The sequence below is a fragment of the Mus caroli genome, chromosome 2 (genome assembly GCF_900094665.2).
Source record: "Mus caroli chromosome 2, CAROLI_EIJ_v1.1, whole genome shotgun sequence".
NCBI lineage: Eukaryota > Metazoa > Chordata > Mammalia > Rodentia > Muridae > Mus > Mus caroli.
In genome coordinates, this window is record NC_034571.1 from 49042703 (window position 1) to 49055767 (window position 13065).

The window sequence follows — 13065 nt, forward strand, 5'->3', positions numbered from 1 at the left end:
ACTAATTAATTAATTATAGCATGGGATATCATAAATTCCCAGCATTCCATTTAGTACCTTTAATCACTTACATGCAGCTATTGCTTATGAGTGTTACAGGGAATATCATAAATATAAATTATCTCTTTCCATCACCTTTCATTTTAGATGGTTAGCTGACTGGAGAGCAGTTAAATTTTTTTCTCTATCCTTCAAATATAAGTTACAACCTAGAGTCCTTATATTATAATAGTAAAACTGGCCACTTATTATAAATTTTTATGTGTCAGCAATAAGGTCTTTGTCCACTGCAGCTTTCAAGTCATTTGGCAGCTGGTTTAAATCTCTTGAAGCATAGTTTTAGGAACCCCACACTTCAATACCCCACACTTCCATAGACTTTCTTTCAGAAGCTCATGGAAGACTGAAAAAGTCACCCTGCATTGCTCTACATAATTACTGTTAATGGGTCATTTCTGGGAGGCATATTCTGAAGTGTTACAAGAGTCTGCTGCCCAGGGAAAATGCCTTTCCCAGGGCTTTATCCTATAAAAGGGTAGGGGACATTTCCTCTCCTGGTTCTCTCTACAGTTCCTGTCTCCAATAAGGGGAGAAAGATAGTAGGAATGTGGGCTTTAAGAAAGAACAATATGCTTGATGTTACATGGACAAACAGGATATAAGAGTAATTACTAGATTGCTTGGGAAACAGTTATGAAACCCAAACCCAGATACAGGCCCAATTTAAAACAAACAAACAAACAAACAAAAACTAAACTGTAATTAGATTATAGATGGTTACCTTCTCTTCCCTCATTAAGAGGGCTGTAGCACAAAAGCAACAGAATACACTGAAAGGACTATAAAGTGTAAGTGTGTGTGTGTGTGTGTGTGTGTGTGTGTGTGTGTGTGTATTTCAGAAATGCTAAATTCCAAAGGAGATCAAAGACAATACTAAAATATTGTAAACTCAGGAAATCATTTAAAAAACAAGCAAATTCTAGCCAGATTTACATTAATTCTCAAGTAAAGATATATATTTCAGTTTATATTTCCCATTCTTAGCACATTCTAGTCTTCACAGCTAGATTCTAATGTGGTACTAATATAAAAATACAAGAGCATTTTTAATAACCATTAAAATGCTAAATGTCATAAAAAGAGCCATAAAAACTGTATAATGGAAATTCAGCCATATAAGAAGAAATAACTAAAGGAAATACTAAGAATGTATTTGTAAACAAACAACTAATGCATTTATGGTTACAAGTAAACTTGATGTGGATTAAGAAAACAATCAGTATGGTTGAATATGTGGCAATAATTTCAAGACTCAGAAAAATAATGAAGATAAACAGAAAATATTTAAACTCATGTTGGAAAGGATGTGGAGCAAGGGGAACACTCCTTCATTACTGGTAGGAGTGCAAACTTGTACAGCCTCTTTGTAAATCAATATGATGTTTTCTAAGAAAATTGGGAATCAATCTATCTCAAGAACTAGCCATACCATTTCTGAGCATATGTCCAAAAGGACAGTCCATCCTACCACAAGGACACTTGCTCAACTGTGTTCATAGTAGTTTTATTTATAATAGCCAGAACCTGGAAATAGCTTCAATGTCCCTCAACTAAAGAATGGACTTTTTAAAATGTGGTACATTTAGGCAATGAATTACTACTCAGCTGTTAAAAGAAGAGACTTCATAAAATTTGCTGGCAAATGGGTAGAAATAGAAAAAAGTTCATCCTGAGTGAGGTAACTCAAACTCAGAGAGACAATCATGGTATATGCCCATTTGCAAGTAGATATTAGCTGTAATGTAAATGGTAACCCTACTACAATCCAAAGAGGCATAGAGAGGCTAAAGAACAGGGAGGGACCAAGGACCTCACTGGGAAGAGGAAATGGAACAGATTTTTCAGGTCAACTAGGGGCTAATAGGGATGGAAACAGAAGGGATCGTGAGAAAGAAATGGAGAAAGAGACTACTGAGAGAAGACAGGAATTGGGGGACATTTCTGGAGTGAGGTAGAATCCTCGTGCAAAGAAAACCTGATGGTATCTATGAAGGTGACACTAGTATAGACCCATAGTAATGGGGGACACAGAACCTGAACTGGACATTCTCTGTATCTAGGCAATGCCTCAAATGGAGGGACACCAACCCAGCTACAAAATCTACAACCTACAGTCCTGCCTACAGGATATTCTGGGACCGAAGTCTAGCACCAGAGAGACTGGAGAGATTTCCTTCTGCAACTGATGGAAGCAGATGTAGAGCACAACAGCCAAAGGCTAGGCAGAACTTGGAAGTCCTGAGGAGGGGCAGGGGATAATATTGGAGGAGCCAGAGGGTTCAAGGATGCCACAAGAACACGGCCCACCGAATTAACTGACCAGGACTCATGGGGGCTTACAGAGATCAGGGGGGCTTTAAGTGTCTAACCTATGTCCTCTTCATATATGTCAGTTATGGTTGTTTAACTTGGTGTTCTTGTGGAATTCCTAACAATAGGATTAGGTGCTGTCGTTGAATCTTTTGAACCCTTTCCCCCCTACTTTGTTGCCTTATGCATCCTTGATGTGAGGATAAGTGCTTGGTCTTACTGTAGCTTGATAATCTGTATTTGGTTGATATTCCTGAAAGGCCTGCTCTTTTCTGAGAGGAAGTGAGTGGGGGTAGGGTGTGGGAGCTATGGGGAAAAGATAGATGTAGGAGGGAGAGACTGGGGGAAGGGAGGGTGAGGAAAGTATAGCCTTGATGTAATACATGAGATAATAATAAACAAAAAAGGAAAAAATATAAGGTCACTATCAAAAAAAATATATGTTATTGAAAACTAACTGATATTATAGATAATGAGATGGCTCTGTGGATGAAAACACTTGCTACCAAACTTGCCAATCTGAGTTGTATCCCCAGAACCCACAATAGGGAGAGAAAGAGCTGGCTCCTGCAACTTGTCCTCTACTCTCCACACAGGTGCTGTGTGTGACACCTTATTTATTAAATAAATAAATAAGTGTAAAAATACATTTTTAAGAAAGGAGTACTTCTAAAATTAGCCATACACAGCAAACTAGAGATTTAGCAGTCCAGTGGACCTCCTGAAAAGGACAAACACTGCCTCAAACTTAACGATGTAAGTCATAGTCCAGTTTCAGTAAACTAAAGACAATGGAAACCATTTGAAAGGACCAGAAAGCAGTTGGATACTTACAACTTTCAATGAAATGTATCACAGCAGACATTTAATTATACATTCTTCAAACATGGGAAGAGAAGAGATAAATATGACATGTATTAAACACACACACACAGCATTGGATATGATATATGGGGGCTTCTTGGCCTTCAAAAGTAATCAAGAAATCAGGATTTCTACAGACAAAGGCTAACTAAGGGATCGCTTCATCAAAGAGCCTTTCCTGTAGGAAATATTTAAAAAAAAGAAAGTAAGTAATAAATAAGTAATTGAGACAAAAAAGAAAAGAAAAGATGTCAGAAATATGCACAAAAACAGAGCAGTGGAGAAAAAAAGTACATGTCTTTAGTCTTTAAATTTTTATTAGGAAAGATCAGTGTTAATTTAAATCAATACCATGTTCTGGATGCATTGGGTAAACCAAATAAGTATCACAGGAAATTGTAAGAAAATGTAAAAATACTATATTATAAAAATATTGTGGGTACATTTGTGTGTAGAATTGTTCAGAGAAATCCACTATTATAGGTGGATACTTTAATAATTCTTTGCCAGTTAACCAGTAATTGATAGATGAGGCAGGAGGAAAACAAGAAATAGATGATCTAAGCATCACTATCATTCAGTTTGATCTAACTGACATCATAGGAGAATCTACCTAACAATAATAGAACACAGAATTTTCTCAGGGAACAAGAGATTTTTCTGGACATAAAATGTTTGTTTTAAAGGTAGACAGTATGTAAAGTATGTTTGCAGACCACAAAGTAATGAAGGTAGAGAATAATAAAATGGCTGGAAAATCTTTAAATCTCTTTAATTAAAGACAGTACTTACAAATCCATTGTTTAAAGAAGAAGACAAAAAAAGAAATCTAACATTTTCAACCAAATGCTAATTGATGTACTATTAGTTAAAACTGTAATACATAGATGTAAAAGCTTTGGGGGAGATACTATATTCCAGTCAGCAATTAGAGTAAAATTTATAACACTAAATAGATTTGTAAAACACAGATCTAAAATTAGTAATTGCTTTTAAAAAAGAGAAATGCAAATGAGAGCAAAGTGAGTTTCAAGTCAGAATTATTAAATAAGTTTTTGAATTATCGGGGTGAAAATCAGTAAAGTTAGAAGCAGAAAAACAAAATAAAAAATAAAATCTATGAAATTACAAATAAAATTGATAGAACACTAAATAGGCTAATCAGGATAAAGAAAAGGAGACAGAAATTATCAGTATCATAAACAAAAGTTATGATAATATTGGGTTGAATTTCATAAAGAGATTACAAAGAGATCTTAAGAAAAATTGTTTGAATTCAGTTTGATAAGTTAAACAGCACTAATTCTGTTAAACTATTGAAAGTCACACAAGCAGAACGTGTGGTATGAGGAACTTAGCTGTAGCTGTGCTAAAGTACGTGACCAGTGCTATTTAGAGAAAGATTAGTTTATTGTGGGGTATGGTTTCAGAGGGATTAAAAAAAATCTATTATGGCAGGGCAGTATAGCATCAGGGGCAGGAAGCTGGGGGCTCACATCTCTAAGGGCAAGCACAAAATAGAGAAACTGGATAAGTTGAAGCTATATAACAAAACAAAACCCAAACCCCAGGGATTCACTTCCTCCATTAGGGTCACATCTCCAAAGCTTCCCCAGTTGAGCCACCAAGTGATGACCAAGTGCTTAAATATTTAAGCCGATGAAAACATTTTCATTCAAACCCTTATGGTAGGCAACCCGAATAGCTCTTCCCAGATTAAAGGGAGTAATTGTTTCTTGAAAACATGTTACCAGTTTTATTTCATTGTTAAAATCTGACAAGAATAGTGTTGTGAGAGTGGCAGTTGAGGAAATGAACATTGTTCTCTTTCTATGAAGCCAGAATTCCATTAATAGATAAATAAGAAAAAGATACCCTATTGTGGGGCAGTAAGCCGTGCACAGACAGTCTGGTTCCTGGTTGAGCACAGGCCTTGAACCCTGGTGACCCTAAGGGACAGCGGGTGTTTGGCCATGCCTCCGGCGCCCCCCACCCCCCAAGAGAGGTATGTGGCTATCAGTCATGTAGGCGGTACCCCAAGCTCCTGATATTCTGTCTGCACTCCACCCCCACAGTTACCTGGCAACAGCCAGGTAGGCTAGCCCACTATAAAAGGGGCTGTTTGCCCTTTCTCTCTCTCTCTTACCCTCTTGCTCTTACTCTCTTACTCTTGCCTCTCACCCTCCTGCTCCCCCCTCCCTTCTCCCCTGTCTCCATATGACCATGGCCAGCCTATACCTCTCTATTCCCTCTCTCTACCTTTCTACAATAAATTCCTTAAAACCATGGATTGTATTTTCTCATTGGGACCCACCATGCTGGAGCAGGTTTTCCTCTAACAAGCTGTGGCATCTAACATCCCACCAGAGGCCTCCCCTCATTTCCAGCCAAAGCCTTCACCCAAGCCAGGTAAGGATCCTTCCCCCCCCAACCCCCAACCCCAGGTCTCAGCCAGAACTCCTTCCTCCTGCCCTTTTCCCTTCTGCCCTGGCCCACCCACACTCTGTTCTCAGCTCTTCTGTGACAAACAGCTGCATTTGGGATGCCGGAGAACCTGAGAGCCTGAGGGCCTCCATGCAGGCCCAGGGACCCCAGCCAACTCCAGCAGGGTCCGTGGGGACCCAGACTGCTCTTTCCCCACCCCTGTGCAGGATCCCATGGCTTCTCACTGCCCAACACCTGCCTGGCGGCTGCGTGGGGTCTGCACAGTCAAACTCCCTGTGTTTGCCATGCCCAGTGGCAGGAGCACTGGACCAAAGCCCCATTTCTAACCCACACCTTATGAAGAATGGTATAGACTAATATTTCTCATAAGAAATTAGAAAATCAAGGACAGTAATGAAGAAGAAAAATGATAGAGAAGACATAAATGATTCAAATGGTATAAATGATATAATTCATAACTTTCATAAATCTAGAAGTGTAATTCATGGTGGGATTCTGTCTAGCTTGAGCTTGCACAAGTCTTATGCATACTGTCAAAGTGCTGTGAGTTTATACGTGCAAGTTTCCCATTGTATATAGATAACACTTTTTGCGTTCTCCACTTCTGGCTATTATAATCTTTCAGGCCCTTCTTCTACAGTTTCCTGGTCCTTTGGGGAGGAGTATGGAATGCCTTTCACAATTAGGGATGAGTATTGTATAGCCTTTTCTCAAACTAAATGAGGAAAAGTGTATGACTACACAATTGATACAGAAAAAAAGTATTTGACAAAACTGAACACAAAATTTATGTTAAGCACACTAAGAATGAGGGTGACAGGAAAACTTGACAATAGACAACTATAAAAGCCTTCTGATAATGTACTTAATTTGAAGGGACATGCCCTACTAAGGCTGAGAATGGTCATTCAAATCTCCTCTCACTGCTCCTACTCAGCATTTTAGTGAACGTTCTAGCTAATACAACACAACCAGAAAAACAAACAAAAATCACAAAGATTGGAAAGGAAAAAAATAAAAGTACTATATTTGAAGATGATGCAATTGTATATATAGTAAATTTCCAAAATAAACAATTATAATAATGACATAGAATATAATGACAATATAAAATGATTGTTATGCCAGAATAAAAGGCATTTGAACTTTAAAATATATGCTGATAGTACCCAAAATTTAAACACTTGGATATAAATTAAGCAAAATATAGGCTATGGGTAAAAATATGGGTAAAAGTATAAGATACAAGTTATAGAAATCAAAGATTTATATAAGCAGAGAAATGCTCCATTTTCAAGAATTAGTGGACTCAATATTGTTAGATATCATGTATTTTCATCTTGATCTACAGCTTTGTTATAATCTTGATTAAAATCACAACCCAGTATTTCATAGATACCAGCAAACTAATGCTAAAATGTATGTAGGAAGGGAACAAGACATAGGCTTGTCTTCTTTAAGCATGGGTTTCTGTAATGACTTGTTGCCAAATATGACCTTAGAGTGAAATAGCAAGTTTACAGTAGAGAAATCTGAGAAAGTGGGTCAGGCAAGTGAGGTGTCAAAAGTTGGCGAACCATTCTTGACATGATCTGATAAAAAATGTCATTTTTGCATCATGCCTTCCCCAGTTCCATAATTCTAGTCTATTCATGAGAAAAACATCAGAGGAATACCAGTTCTTTATTAGCACTACTAGAAACTGCACAAATCATAAAAGATCAGAAAAGTCTTCAAAACTGCCATAGTTGAGCAAATCTATGGACTCATGTTGACTGTGTGCCATGTAGCATCATAAATAGCTACCCTGACACCAGAAAAGGAGGGTAAGTGTATAAACTGAGACAATTTGAAGTAATTGTAGTTTCAGGTAACAACAATGTATAAACACTAGTTAATTAATTGTAACAACATATTGAAATAATTAAAATGTGATAAAAAAATAGGGGTCTTGGTGTGAAGCAGTGAAGAATTCTGAAACAGAAGTGAGGATAGCCATAGACATGACTATCTAATCCTTCTTCAGGAGAGGGACTAATATGGACAGACCTTCCCCCCGCACCCTCATGTTAGGAAATATTAGAGAAATTCAAGCCTGACTTGACAGATCATTTCTGTTTTCTTTTTGAAGTAGGTCATGACATTTTCTGACATAAATTTGAAAATGTTGGATTATGTAGTTGAATAAAGTGAGAAAGTTTGAAAAGTTCATCAAGGGAATTTTTGAGAATGAAATTTGCCAGAGGGAAATGTGAATAATGAAGTTTTGAATAGACCATCAAATTTTTGAATTCTCAAATACACCATGGTATTGAATGATTACATAGTACTTTCTAGGGTTTCTTGTTAGATGAATATGGGTGCAGAAGCTGGAGGTAGTAGGGAATTTGTAGGGTCCGTTTGGTAGAAGAAAGGGACTGTATGGTAGCTGCTATGTGGGTTGGGGATTATTTGAAGCTGCAGTGTTTTGAATGGAGATGAAAAATCACCAAATTGAGGTAAGAGAAACAAGGCAATTTGGGAGAGTCGATCACATCATTGCAGCAGTCTTCTAGGAAGATGCCAAGAATAGACAAAAATGATGTTAACTGTTAGATATTGCTGCTAAGGTTGTAATATACCACTTTCAGACAGCTTTCCTTTGCTCTGCTCAAAACGGAGGACCCCCTGTTAGTGTAGATTCCTCGTCCTTTTCGTATCTAGGGAGCCCAATTTTTTGCCTGAGAAATGTCATGTAATTCTTGGCGAAACTACTGGTTCAACTCCCTGGAATGCCTCTCCATGCAAATGAGGTATCCCCAAAACCTTAACCCTCAGCAAATGAAACTTCATACTATTAAGAATCCCTTCTCACTTTCCAAGGTTCATAGATATAGCCCACGATTGACCTCAAAGCAAGTGTATGTGCACAAGCTGTTTCATTGAGTACTGCCCAAGAGAGTTGTTTCATTGAATGTCCTTGGAAAGAGCTGACATTGAAAAGCTATAACATTAAAATCTTCAGAGGAGACCTCCTCCCCACAAGTATTCACTGCTTTACACAGAATTCTGCTGACCCACCCTTTCCTGACTTTACTTCATCATTTCCTACCCAGTGTCCTTTAGCTGGATGCTCTGAGGGAAGACAAGGACCTAGAAACTAGGCTACGGTCCAGGTCCATTTCTCCCTGTCTGGTGTGGACACTCCAAGATAAGTAGAGAAAAGTGGACTACAATTAATGTGGGTGAGAGTTGGAATACTGTATTTAATATGGATAGTTTATTACATTTTATCCAGGTATCTATAGTCCCTCTTAAATATAGTAACAACCTGTGTCTCCAAAGGTAGTCTCTCTTGTATTTAATGTACACTCAGCTTCCTGTTATGTGATGTACCCAGATCCTAGTTATTCTATGAATTTAGTAGGATTTAAGGGTTATGATAAAAGATAGTTCTGACTTTGCAAAGATTTAACTAAAATAAGTTGATGACAAATTCTGCATGATCCATTTTCTACATATTATACTCTGACAGATTTATTAGGGAATCCTGAAATAAATGTGCATATTTAGATGTCTCATGTAAAATAATTTGAAAACCTGAGAAATTTAAAATTCATTATTTCTAAATATAGCCTAAGCATAATTATGGCCAGTTATAAGATGACAAGATTTTCAACAGGGATTGCTCATTCAACTTGAAGTGGAGTTAGCTGTGATTTATATAATTCCTCACAGTGTTCCCAGGCAGTAATGTAAAACACAATATGGAGCTTTAAGACAGGACACTTATAGCTGCTGAAGAATGGAATGCAAAAAGAGAATAGAAGGTAAGTATCCTTCCAGTAGAATCTAGACTAGGGAAAATCATCTCAGTTGTGTGCTTTAACTATTAAAATACTAGCTGTCCTTGAGTAAGTGACCTACAGGATTGTCTTCTAGGTATGGAGAAACAAAAATGTCTTATACTTTGGTGAACTTTGAAATTTTTTTTACATTCCTTTTTGCCCCTTTCTTTCTCCTTTCTTTTTTTGTTTCATTTCTTTGTTTCTTTGTTCCTTCTTCCCTCCCTCCCTCCCTCCCTCCCTTCCTTCCTTCCTTCCTTCCTTCCTTCCTTTCATGTTAATGTTTTGCTTGTGTATATTTTTCCCTTTCATGTGCCTCGTACCCATGGGGACAGAGTAAGGAATAAAATCCTATGAAACTGTAGTTGCAGACACGCATACGCTGCCACACGGGTGCTGGGAATCAAGCTGAGGTCCCCTATAAGAAGAGCCAGTGCTTACTGTTGCCTGCTGAATCACCTCTCAACCCAATTATTAATGCTTCAATGTCAAAAGCATAAATGAGTTTTCAGTTCAAAATATTTTATAAAGAGCATAAAGTTGGGTGGATAGAAAGGGGAACAGACTGATTTGACAGTTAAATATAATCAAATCACCTTTTAAGATGCTCTCAAATAACTAACTTAAAAAAGGGAGAAGATCCTAGAATTATCTTGAGACATGAACATGAGAAAAATCTCTGAATAATAATGTCCTAAAAAATGTAAAACTTACTTTTCTTTTGTTTGATTACTTTGAATAACATTTCCAGTTCATGTGAACTGTAGTAGTTTGATTATCAAGTGAAATAAATAAGTTACAAAAATTTTAATATGCCTGCTCTGAGTGAAAGCTTTATGCAATCTCTTAAAATTTTCATTTCAATTTTATACTCATAACCATATATATATTTAAATATACACAGAAACACGTGTGACCTGACTGATAGTAATGTATGACATATTATTAAGTTGAAAATGAAGAATTAACTGCTCTATAACAAAAGTTAAGACCTCATAAAAATTTGTATTTTGTGCAAAAATTCAGGTTTTATGCTTAAGCTTACATTACTAGAAGCTGATATCATTCAATTGCAGGTCATCGACTACTCCTGTTTCCTATTATGCAGCCTAACAAAAATACACAATGTCAGACTTCCCTTTTACATTTCAACGGGAATGATAACTTTAGTCAACTTTCAAATCTCATCTAGAGCTGAACTCACTTCGTTACACCAATGAGTTGTTATTTTAGGTAGTAAAACTAAGATTTTTTTTTCCAAATGTGTCAGAGATTTCTGGGTAAGAGATGGTTAAGAATGCAGAGGATGCCTGATCAACTGATATTTGATATCTGAGGCAAAAATCTACTTTGGCCAACTTTGTTTTCACCAAACAGGAAGAAGGATCTGGGGTCTGGAGTCTCTGAAATCTCTAAAATGTCTGACTAGACATTTTTGTTTCATTCTTGCGTCTGAGTCTTCTGAGTTCATCTGCTCTACAAAGTTTGCCCCATATTCTGTATATCCTGTGAGGTTTCATTTATAGGTGGTATATACACTAGAAGACTCCTTCTAGAGTGGCTTTTATCCCTCTTCATCTCTCCATAAACAGGAACTTCAGTCTGAGAGTTATTCAACTTTATATCAGAAAGGTCATCACACTTCCCCCTTTCTTCTTTAAGGCTTTAATCTTTCAGGCAAATAAGTGAACTGCCTCCAATCTTGTGGCTTGTGACATTTGCCTGGTCAGTCATCTGCAGCCTGAGCCACTTCCTTAGACTGAGCCAGGAAACTGTTATCATGCCAAAAGATCTTATTCTAGAGACCATATTTATTCACCTTCTGGGTAAATTCTTTATATAGTGTTTAATCAGCAGGTTTTTTAAAAGTTCAACTAAATTACAGACCACTTATCTGAGGAAATCATCTTCCTTTTTTTTTTTTTCAGTAGAAATCAATTGGATTTTCTGTAATTGATTGTTAGTTGAATGGGACCATACAGGATACACTTAATTTAACCACTCATTTCCAGTAGTCCTCTCATTTCAAGTATGAATGGCATGTCTAGACTGGTGTACCATTTTCTTTTTACTGATGACTTGATAGTACTCTGAAAAGCATGTATCTAGTGAGGACCAGGCACACAATAGTACCATCCAATTTGTCCTGATTGTCCTTGATAATTAAATTTCTTGTCAAGTCCTTTGACCTTCACTTACAGGTTGCTGAGATGTCTGACAGAGAAAAGAAATGTAGCATAGCAGTTAATAGAAGCAGAGGCGGAGACATACTGGAAAGGTAAGAGAGCAGAAACATGCTGCCTATCCCCTTCTGATCCCATAATAGGCTCTCTGACTGGACACTCAGTGCTTTTGATGCTAAAAGCCCACTAAAACCACTTTCTCTGCTTGACAGTGTTGGAGGGTTGTGGACTCTCTGAGAAATTTGATAGAAGCATTAAATATTTGATCAAATCAATTCTTTCCTTTTCTAGTAGCTTCTGAGAACACATTTTGTGCCTGTGTGGGATGCGCCTGGGGAAGGATTGGCTTAAGCAGTAAGTTGTCAGGCTTGCTTATTTATTCCTAGGTATCTTGGAGCTGTATTGTTTGGGGGGTAGACATGGAGTCTATAAATTTTGAGAATGAATTATTTTTAAAAAGTCTTTCCTTTTAAGTTTATAATCTGTCCATTTCTTTTTGTATTGACAGTCTGACCTGCTCAGAAATACAGAAGGATCAGTTACTACCTGTGTACATGGAGGATCATCAAATAAATTTCCTATGTTGTGCCTTTAGTTTCTTCTCTGTGGCTCATAGTGGCTGATAGAAGGCAGTGGGATACTCAGTTCTTCAGGCTTCATCTTATACGGAGCAATGAAAAATTAGGACTTATGTGTGTATGGACACATCAGAAAGCAATTGTGAAAACCAAGAATGCGTATGTCTTCCATCCTGCAAGATTACTGGCTACTCTTACATACCTGTATTTTCTTCTAATCTTCATTTTGCACTGCACTGGAAAATAAACACACTTTCAGCTTGTCAGAGTTGATTTTGGAGGGTTTGTGTAAGCATACATTGGATTCTATAAGAATAGATACAGCCTGTATTTTATTTTTGAGGGAGACTCTACCTTTTAAAATATTCTTGTCAGATCGACCACGTGAGAACTTGTAATACTAATTAACAACGGGTGCTCCTGATTAAAGTTCCTCTGTTATTTTGGATGTCCAATGCTTTTCTTTCCCTCAGAGCTCCTTCTTTGGTTTAAGCTGTGTTTTAGTCTTTTCACTTTTAGCTAATAGAGATGCTCCAGGAATGTAGACCAATGACACAGAGGCTGGAGTGGTGCCAGCAGACACATTAGGTTTCTTCTCCCACCCCAAACCAATTGTCTGAAGTTTTTTAATGAGAAATTTGAAATTTGAACTCAGCCTAAAACACAGAAGCAAATTAGCTCTGGAGTATAAGGAGTTACATTTTTCGCCTTTCTTTGTTTCTTTGTTTCTTTGTTTCTTTGTTTCTTTGTTTGTTTCTTTGTTTCTTTGTTTCTCTCTCTCTCTCTCTCTCTCTCTCTCTC

The 13065-nt window shown here is 37.3% G+C and overlaps 1 long non-coding RNA gene across 1 annotated transcript; it reads left to right on the plus strand.

The window, feature by feature from the left end:
- The first annotated feature begins 11714 nt into the window (after positions 1-11714).
- Positions 11715-12463, plus strand: LOC110308555. The gene is made up of 3 exons (XR_002379573.1): positions 11715-11781; positions 11978-12040; positions 12195-12463. It is a non-coding gene; the product is annotated as an uncharacterized LOC110308555 (long non-coding RNA).
- Positions 12464-13065: the final 602 nt, after the last annotated feature.